Here is a 9,983-nt window from a genome sequence, read left to right on the forward strand (position 1 = left end):
TAGTAGATAGCCCTATGATAATATTTCATAGGGAAGACACTGAAAGATACAGGTTTAATTTAAAAGCACAAAATAGTAGGAACGGAAAGATTAGTTGTGGTTCGGCAAAACAATGCATTCCAAATAAATTTTCTACATGATAAGATAACGTAATGGTAAGAAGTGAGCTATCGTATCATCACCACCCCCTAATGGAAGCCCTGTGAGGGAGGGCGCCAGACCAGCTTCAGTCCTTCGAGTATGGCAAAATTTTCATTTATATAGCGATAGAAGTAGACGGCAATCAGATAAATTTGTTAATGTTCCAAGAGTGGCAAGCCATGAGACGCATCTTAGTCATTCCTATCAGAAGTAGAAATATGGTTATCGTACAATACCTTCTTTTTTAATTTTAAGTAACTTGAATGTTCGCCGCAAATATTCAGAAATTGCTGAATGAACGCAATGAAGTCATACGAACTATTAGGGATATTATCTTTCGAAGCCTCCTCTCAAGGCCATTGTCATACATAGAGGAATCTGTGCTGCTGTCGAATAATTTGTGACTGAATCAGGGCGATTTCCTTGCTAAACCCCTAAAGTTTTGTATTATATTGCTTTGCTTCTCACCCGCCAACGTGGCATAGTGTTTTTTGCGTTGGTCTGCTAAGCCCGAAGACGCGGGCTGAAATGCTGACTGCGGCGCCCGCATTTCAACGGGGGCATAATGCCAGAGCGCTCGTGTACCATGCATTGGTTGCAGGTTAAAGAATCACAGGTGGTCATAATCAATCTTGAGTCCCTCAATACCGCGTGCCTCATAATGATATTGTGGTTGTGGCATTGTCCAGAATACAACTACTTTTCCCTTTAATCTCAACAATGATATTATTAGTGGTTATCTTTAGATTTCACTAATTATCTTAATAACTCCTCCGGTTCTTCGCCCATCCCCATGAGCGTGTATGAGCCGTTCATAAAGGCAAAGCAATCAACTAACCAATAAACCTTGCGGCAACAGGTGGACATTTTGAGAGAGGGAAAGCAAAGAATACGAGAATAGACAAACATTACATTCTGCAAAGCCTCTCCTACTGCCATCACATTTGCAATACGGCACAGTTTCAGCCAGTTGATCTATACTGAGGAGGTATGAGTAGCGGAAAAGGACGAGAGTCGAAAGCATGAAACTAGCACACAACTGACAACTGGCTCATGTGTAGAAATTCATATTGTCACATTGTAGTGACGGTGAAGAACGAAACGATGTTAAAACTGTGTGTTATAAAAGTTAGTTGATTGTGCCCATCAAAACGAGCAACACTCAATCACAACGATATTGGCGAACACAGTCGGCTATCGGCGAAAAATGTGATCTGCGGAGAAAACGCGTCTGCTTTTTCACGTGAGTCATCGGAGGTTCCAGAATTATCGCTGGTTCCCGCGAGCCTTCCAGAAACTGCTACATAATTCGCCTAACGCATAAAATGAGATTACGCAAGGTACGGCGACAAGAGACAATGGATGTAACCATCGATAGCATTAGAGAAACTTTCGATACATGCAGGCGCATCCTGTTAGCCTTTGTTAGCCGATGAAAAGTGGTCACCGGAGAAAAATAAACAAGTACACGTGCCAATATAGCCTACCGGGCGTTTCTTTCTTGGTTCACTAAAATATGAAAAGTAGAGCAATATAAATCATGGTTTCGTTATCCTCACCACTCGAGCGTCAACATTTGAAGCTCCTAGTTAATAACCAGCTGGCGCAGTTATATACGTAATTAACTAAGTTACCGTAATTATTTTTGTAATTCAGCTTCTGACTGCACATCCTGTGGCTACCACCATGGTGGAAGAAAGCCGCTCAACGCATTTTAAAAAGACAGTGTACGCTTATCTGCTCCTGCTTCGGACGTAAGATTTATTGTTGTGAGGAATGTTCCCCTCTCGTGTTGCTTATATTGGTGCGATGCGTGACGTCGCGTAAAAGTGTAATAATAGTTTCAAGGATCCAGCGTGTGGGGCCCAATGGGATCTTATCGCACTTCGACTTCATGCAGAACGTTACAGCGTCGGTGAAAATTTGCTTGGCATGTCCGCATACTTGCTGCGTGAACGGAGCGAAGCGTACCGCGACTGCCTCGCTAATTGTGACGCGTGGGTGCCATTCACAGCAGCCGCCGCAGACAGACCTTCCCTCATGCAGCGCTTTGACCCCATACGGACGACGCGCGCTACTCTGCCGCCACCTCGTGGCCATCATCGCGGCAAAGCGCGTCTTGCGCGGCACCACGCATTTCATCTCACGTTTTCGCTATGCCCTCTTCCTCCGCTATCATCCTCGTGCTCTCTTCGTTATCGCCGTCTTTCCTCTCCTTCTGCGTTCCGCGTTCGCTTTCATCTTTCACTGTGCTCGCTTGCTCGGTGACGATGGACAACGCCGATCGTCCCTGCGCTCTAAAATTGAGAAGGTATGATGTCAGTGGAACGACGAAGCGGTATGGATACAACGTCATGGCGAAAGTAGAATGAAGTTTCGGAAAAGATTGCCATAGTAAACAGCTTGGCTACGGCGGCGTGACGACTACGATATCTCGAATACAATGTGACAACGATGACACAAGAATCGGATGATGAACCTGGAGTGAAGATGGTGGAACGACCGAGATGACATGACGACAATGGTATGACAACGAATTCGTGATCGCTGTATGGCGACGAGACGATCACAACCGCGAGCATATGCCTAGTAGACCAAGCTATTAGGAACATTGGGTCACCGGGTAACGTTGGGTCACGTTGAGTAATTAGATTGGTATTCATGTAAAATGCAATTAGCCTCATGAATATACTAGTTGGGTGCCACACGTCACGGAAGGTGCGACGTGACAATATGGTTTTGGTTATTTAGCCGGTTACGCTATACTAATGGTCTGGAAATGTAGGTTAACCTGTGACCTCACAATTATTACTAAGGACAATACCGCCGCAACGCGTTGGTCGTAAAGCCACCGAATATAACTAGGCTGGTTTAGGTATCATCAATATAACTACGCTTACGCGTATATATAATAGGATTCTACATTACAGCTCATTTTATGTATGATGCCGTGCATCGAATCTACGGGATAACTTAGGATAATCAGGCTTATTTCTGTAATTATGAGGTTGTGATGTTATTGAGAGATTCATCTGTGTTAGCACCACGCTACCTACTTTCTGACGCCTGATTACTCCTTATTAGTTTAGTTTAGCACAAATTAGGCTAACTGCATTGAGACGACCTTGGTATGTTTTTTAGTCGATGAAGTCGTACGTAATTTGCCTATGTGTCTTAAGGCTTAGGTTGTTCGAGGTCATCCTTGCTTATTTTTGAGTAAACGCAATTTCCTCGCACAGTAAATACAGGCCAAGTTTGCGGCACTCTTCGTGGGGAGTGACACACACGGACAAAGACAGAATTATGTGCACACATGGTGGCCACAATATCATTAATGCCGCTCAAACGAAGATGTTATCCGCTCACGAAGATGTACGCCACTCCCGGCAAGGGATAGCCGCCCTTTACTTTTTTTTTTAATGCGAGGATAAATGCCTCAGGGCATACAAGGGTATGGGATGGGGGTGAACAAGGATGATTAAATGAATGAAAATAGATTTGCTGACCTAATGAAGTCCAAGAGGGATCGATAATGCGGTCCCTGCGTCCAAGCAGTGTAATGGCTCAGATTATGCGGCGAGAGTCCCGCTGCTGCGAGGTGCCGGAGCCTCGTCGGTTTCAGAGCAGGGCAAACCCACAGCAGGTGGTGGATGTCGGCTTCAACGTTTGGCGACTTGCTGAGTGGGCACTCAGGACGAGGATATAGCGGGCGAAAGTGCGGCCACTTCCTAGTCACGGCAGGAGTGAGGGCAACCCCGACCCGGATCCTCCGAAGCGCAACCTCCTCTGCACGGGTAAGACCGCGGGGAAGGTTTACCGCACACGGAGGTATGAGAGCACGTGTGCGGCGCCGGAGGTGCTCCTTTCTTGTTAAAAGGAGGGTGGCATCATCTAGGTGAAAGAGTTGAGGCGGTGACGATGGAGAGGTCGTTAGACGGGTCGTAGAATCCGCACGGCTTTGGAAGCTTAGAAGGTCGCGTGGGATCCACTCGACAGATATTGACTGCGGGATGCGTGCCGCCAGAAGATGGATCTGTTGGCATATGTCAGGGCTGCGACTGACGCGTCGCAGAAGCCGCGTCGCCTGGAGAGCATCAGTGCGGACGACGATGCGGGCCGTGGGGACCAAGGGAAAGGCGGCCACAGAGCACAACGCTTCTCGGACAGCAAGGACCTCAGCACAAAAGGAGGAAGGAGGTTCCTGGACTTGAAACCGGGTCGTCTTATTAAGGGCAGATGCGCATGGGCAATAAATTGCAGTGGTTGTTTCACAGCCCGTAATGCTTGCATCAACGTAAAGGACGATGGAGCCAAGCGGCAGGTGGGCATCTTGATCTACAATTCGGTCACGAAGCGATGCCGCCGCGTGAGTTGATGTCGGGCGATGTATATCAGTTGGCTTGTTGTCACTCAGCTGTACAAAACTCCAGGGAGGAAGAACTGGCGATGGTGGTGGTACAAGCGAGTTCGAGAAAGCGTAAGCCCTAAGCGCACTCGTTGCGTGTGAAAGGCTGGCCTTAAGCCTGCGAGCATCACGCCGCTGCTGCACCAGCTCATCTAGTGTGTTGAGCTGCGCATTTTCTTGGAGAGCCACGATCGGGGTGATGCGGGGAAGGCAAGTGATGACCCTCATTGCCTCGCGATTAACAGCCTCAAGGCGATCCCATTGTGCCCTCGTCAAATGCTGGAATTGGGCTTGATAAATAAGGCGTGGTTGCACTACCGCCTTTACCAATTGTCGCGCAACATATGAGCTGGCGCCGCCCATTTTAGGAGCAATGCGCCTAATCAGACCCAACGTTTGAATTGCCTGCTTTTTAGCGCTGGAGAGCCAAGCAGTTCCGGTTCCCGACTCGTGTACCGTGAGTGAGAGAACTTTATTTGGAATCCGGCGATTGGGAGGCCCGGGCCTGGGGCCGCCTAGATGGCCACTGGGAGCTGCTGCTCCCGTGCGGCTTCCTTGGCTCGCTGGACGGCCCAAAGTTGGTCTTGGAGTTCTGAGCTGAGCAGCACGGCCGACCACCGCGCCCGTAGATTTTCTGGGGAGACTGCCATTTTATTTTGGTATATTTCACATCCCCACAACATGTGTTGAAGGGTGGCTCTAACAGACTTGCATAGCTTGCACATATCGCTCTCGTATATATCGGGGTAGAAAGTTTTTAGTTGCACGGGACTCGCATAAGTTTCTGTTTGTAGTCGCCTCCAAGTAACGGACTCAGCTCTGTTCAGTTTAGTGTGAGGCGGTGGTAATACACGCCTCCGATTTTGATAGAATTTGGTAATATCACTAAATCTTGTTAATATATCTTGTTCTCTCCAGATTTCATCCTCCGCGTTCTCCTGACCGATGGAAGTCACTCTTTGCTCAGCTCGGCGAGTAAGACCTCGAGCTTCGCGGTGTGCTACCTCGTTGAGGTTGACTGCGGGAATGTCTGGAGTCGTATGCGCTGGGAACCAGATCAATTGCCTGCCGTTCTTCTCTGCATTGGAGAACTTTGCTACATTGACTCTGATGATGTGCCATGCCTCAGGAGAGATCCTACCTTTTGCATAATTTCTAATGGCCGCTTGAGAATCGCTAATGATGTACTGAGCATTCGTGGAGATCAATGCTAGTGCAATGGCTACCTCCTCTGCGGTCTCGGAATGTTTGGTATTAACTGATACGCTTGTAAGGGGTTTTTGGGTGTGATCTACGATTACTGCTACATAGCTATTTCTGTCTGGGTATTCAGCCGCGTCTACGAAGATTGCTCTGTCGTCTGACCCAAAGCTTCGGATAATTTTCTCTGCTCTACTCTTGCGTCTGCCATCGTTGTAACCTGGATGCATGTTCTTGGGTATATTTGGTACTAGGAGTTTGTCACAAATTTCTCTCGTTATCGTGCTCTTCTCCCCGTATAGATTGTGATAATTCATTCCTAGTTTGCTTAGTATATGCCGTCCCGTTTTGGTTTTGGTTAGTCGCTCTGCTTGAGATGTTTGTTGTGCTTCTATGAGTTCGTCCAGTGTGTTGTGGAGTCCTAACTTTAGCAAGAGATCCGTGCTCGTACTGATGGGAACCCCTAGCGCTAGTTTGTATGCTTTTTTTATCATGTTGTTAATTTTACGCTTTTCAGCTGCAAACCAATTGTGGAAGGCTGCTATGTATGTGATCTGACTGATTACGAATGATTGTATCAGCCGTATGATACTTTCTTCCTTCATACCTTGGTGCTTGTTAGTAATTCGTTTGATTAATCTCATGGTGTTTGTTACCTTTGTGTCTAACTTCTTTACGGTTTCCCTATTTGTGCCTTTGTTCTCGATTACCAGACCCAGCACTTTGAGCTGGTTGACTATTGGGATATTCCGCCCGTTCTTGGTGTGTAGCTTGATTTCCTCATGAGCCTTGTTTCTGTCGTATCCTTTGGGAGGCCTGCCTCCCAAAGGATATTATATTTTTATAATATAAATAATACTAATAATATATAATATAATAATTATAATTATAATAATATATAATTTTTATAATATATTTTTATTATATTTTTATAGTTGAACATTGTTGAAGAGGGGTTCCGGATAGATGAAGACGAATGGGTGTTGCAGAGAGTTTACGCCGGCCCCAGCGATTGGCGACTGACATGTAAGCAGATTTGCTGACGGAAAGCCTAAGGCCGACCGAAGAAGCGTAAGTCGCCGTGATATCTAAAGCTGATTGAAGGGCAGCGGCTTGAGTCAGCAGGTCGTGATGAGTGCTCCATACCGTGATGTCATCAGCGTACAACAAGAACTTTATGTCGGGTACATCGTGTAAGCGCCATGCAAGCGGGATGAAAGCAATATTGAATAATGTGTGTGATAATACAGATCCCTGGGGTACGCCACGAAGAGGGACAAATGAGCCGACGGCGTCACCACTGAGGCGAATTGCAAAATGTCGGTCTTCAAGGAAAGATTTGACAAAATTCCGTACTCTGGGGGGAAAATGCAACATGTCAATTGAAGCCAAGATGGCAGCATGACTGATGTTATCATACGCCTTTTCGACGTCCATAGCGAGGACAGTACGGACACTGTGGCTACGAGTTGACGATAAAACTGAGGATGCCAAGACAGCCAGCCCATCTTCAGTACCTATGGATGGACGGAAGCCAATTTGAGCAGGGTGGTAGAAACCGTGGTGCTCTAGCCACCACGACATTCGTGTGGCAAGCATTTTCTCAGCAAGCTTGCACAACGTTGACGTTAGGCCCTCTACTTAGGACATGCCCTTATACAAAGACAGTCTCAAAAAAAATTTGGAGGACGCTTAAACTTGGTCTTCAAGAGTTGAACGCGATAGCATTAAAAGTTGCCTGACTGTTTCGCACGCTTCCCAGCAACTGCAGCTTATGCAACCGTAATGTGGTTTGCTAAGCCAGCTGGTGCATTGTGGCATTATAGGGGGTTCCAGCAAGAACAGACGCGAGCGCAAGTAAATGTACAGCACTGCCCGCTCCATTCCTTTTACTTGTGCCCGCGCCTGTACTTGCTGGAACCCCTATAATGTAACCATAACGTTTACCGTGAAACGCGGGTGGCGAACCCTATGCATGAAGGCGAGCATTCTGGTACAAACGCGGCCTCTTGCGTGGGGTTACACAGCCGTAATACACAGCCACTCCAAAAAAAAAATTACATCAATCCCAGCTTTCTGCTATCGTTTCGCACTTTTAATATTCCAGCCTGAGAATATTTAACATAGAAGGCATGAGCTGTCGCCGTTTTGTTTCATGGCACTTGCTTGTGGGTCGTTAGTTTCAAAATTCCGACGAATAACGTTGTCACGAATGTAAGGTCGTTGTCGAAATATTACGCGCTTTTCCTCCAGTAACAATTTTATACTCGCTAAGTTACGAACTACCTATGGTTCACAAAAAGTAACATTTGTCTTAATCAGACTTTGGAATTCCTTGCCTTTTCTATACCGTCATTCAAACATCAGCTTCGCAATTTCATGTTTAAGCTATAGCTCCGTATATATTGAATATGTCTCTTAAAACAAAATTTCTATTCTGTCGTTTTTAATACTGTTTGCTACGTTTCTTACTTAAGCTTAAGCCTTATCCCTATCGTTTTATATTTTCCATCGTATTATTCTTTTGCCTCATTATGTATTTGCATTTGTATTTGCATGTTCGTATTTTTATAATTCGCTGTCTTTTTGCTGTCAAGTAGTATTAGTGTATTTTAACTTTATAAAAGGTCCCCCTACATTGTTTACACTATGGGACCTTTTTCTGTACTAAATATCAATATTTTTGTACCTATCTGCATTAAGTATTCAATAAACTTCAACTTCAAACTTCAACAAAAGCAAGTTACGAGCAACTTTAGTGATAAACTGGCGTGGCAATATAGACTGCGTATACCGCATGTCACAAAGCAAGGCGTGGCATGTACATGTGCCTAAATACATACGGGAATTTTCGCTCACAGGAACGCCGGACACCGGCACCGAAGTTTCTGCGACAGGGGGCCCTTAACGTTGTCGCGTTGAAAGCCAGCCTCCATTTCCCCCTATGAAAGTGGATCCACAGCGAAGCCGGCGCGTACGTTAGACAAGTTATTGTTGTTATTAATAACGCCACGTCCAACTCTGAGCTAATAAAATTTGCGGTTCCTCAGGGGTCAATCCTAAGACCTACTCTGTTTCTTTTATACATCAATGACATCGTATATATGCCGAAAGCTCCTCCTATTACTCTTTACGCTGATGACAGAGGTATATTTTTTTTCTAGTGACAATTTAGGTTCCTTAATTCCGCGTGTAAACTTATGGCTTAATAATCTATCTGACTGACTTGTTACAAATGAACTCTCATTAAATGTTGACAAAACTAACTACATTCTTTCTGCCCCTGTTAACAGACCTGTTAATATTAATAATGATGTGACATTCGAGTCGGGACCACTAGAAAAGGCAGCACAAATTAAATTTTTAGGTGTTCATTTTCATGAAAATCTTCGTTGGTCTTCTCAAGTTCACTATATTAAACACAATATTGCACAGTGTATTCGTATGCCTAACAAGTTTCGCTTACTGTTGCCTGGTTATTTACGACGTGTACTGTATTTTAATACTGTTCACTCGCGACTACACTACTGCCTGCTTGTCTCGGGCACCACTAGTAGGTCTACCATGGAAAGCCCCCATCGATTACTGAAAAAAAGTGTGCGCTTTATTGAAAACCTACCATAGCGTGAATCAACATCAGCATATTTTACACAGAATCGCATCTTGGACATTGAATCACTATATAAACTGCGATTATTAGAGTTTTCATTTTCAGATTTCAAAATTTATCCACAACTCTTCTTCCTGAGGTATACCAAGCATGAACCCCATTACGAACTTAGGAGAAGCAATTTCATCAAGCTTATATGCAGGACGAATTGCGGAATACAGCTATAAGTTGGCAAATTCCTAATTTGTTAAACCTTTATCGTGAACTGATTGATATCATGGCAACCTGTTCCTCTTTGCCTGCGTTCCAAACAGGCTAAAGAATTTTTTCCTTTTTTTGTCAAGAATTTTTTATTTTGTCAAGAGAACATGTTTGTCAAGTGAACATTTTTCATTGTGGTTTAAGAGATCCAGTTAGGATTCCTAGCGTTTTTTTTTCGTTAAGTGAACACGTTTGTAGTTATTATAAATATTTAATTAGATTGATTTGAATGTACGATGAACTTTTCATATGTATATTGCTGTATGTGAATTGTTGTAGTCTTCCTGTAGGAATTTCTTTGTACTTCGTCACTCACCATGTCAAAACTGTGCCTGCGTGAATGCAGGGTGTCAGGACCTAGTCAGG

This window comes from Dermacentor albipictus, chromosome 10, assembly GCF_038994185.2.
Source record: "Dermacentor albipictus isolate Rhodes 1998 colony chromosome 10, USDA_Dalb.pri_finalv2, whole genome shotgun sequence".
Classification (NCBI taxonomy): Eukaryota; Metazoa; Arthropoda; class Arachnida; order Ixodida; family Ixodidae; genus Dermacentor; species Dermacentor albipictus.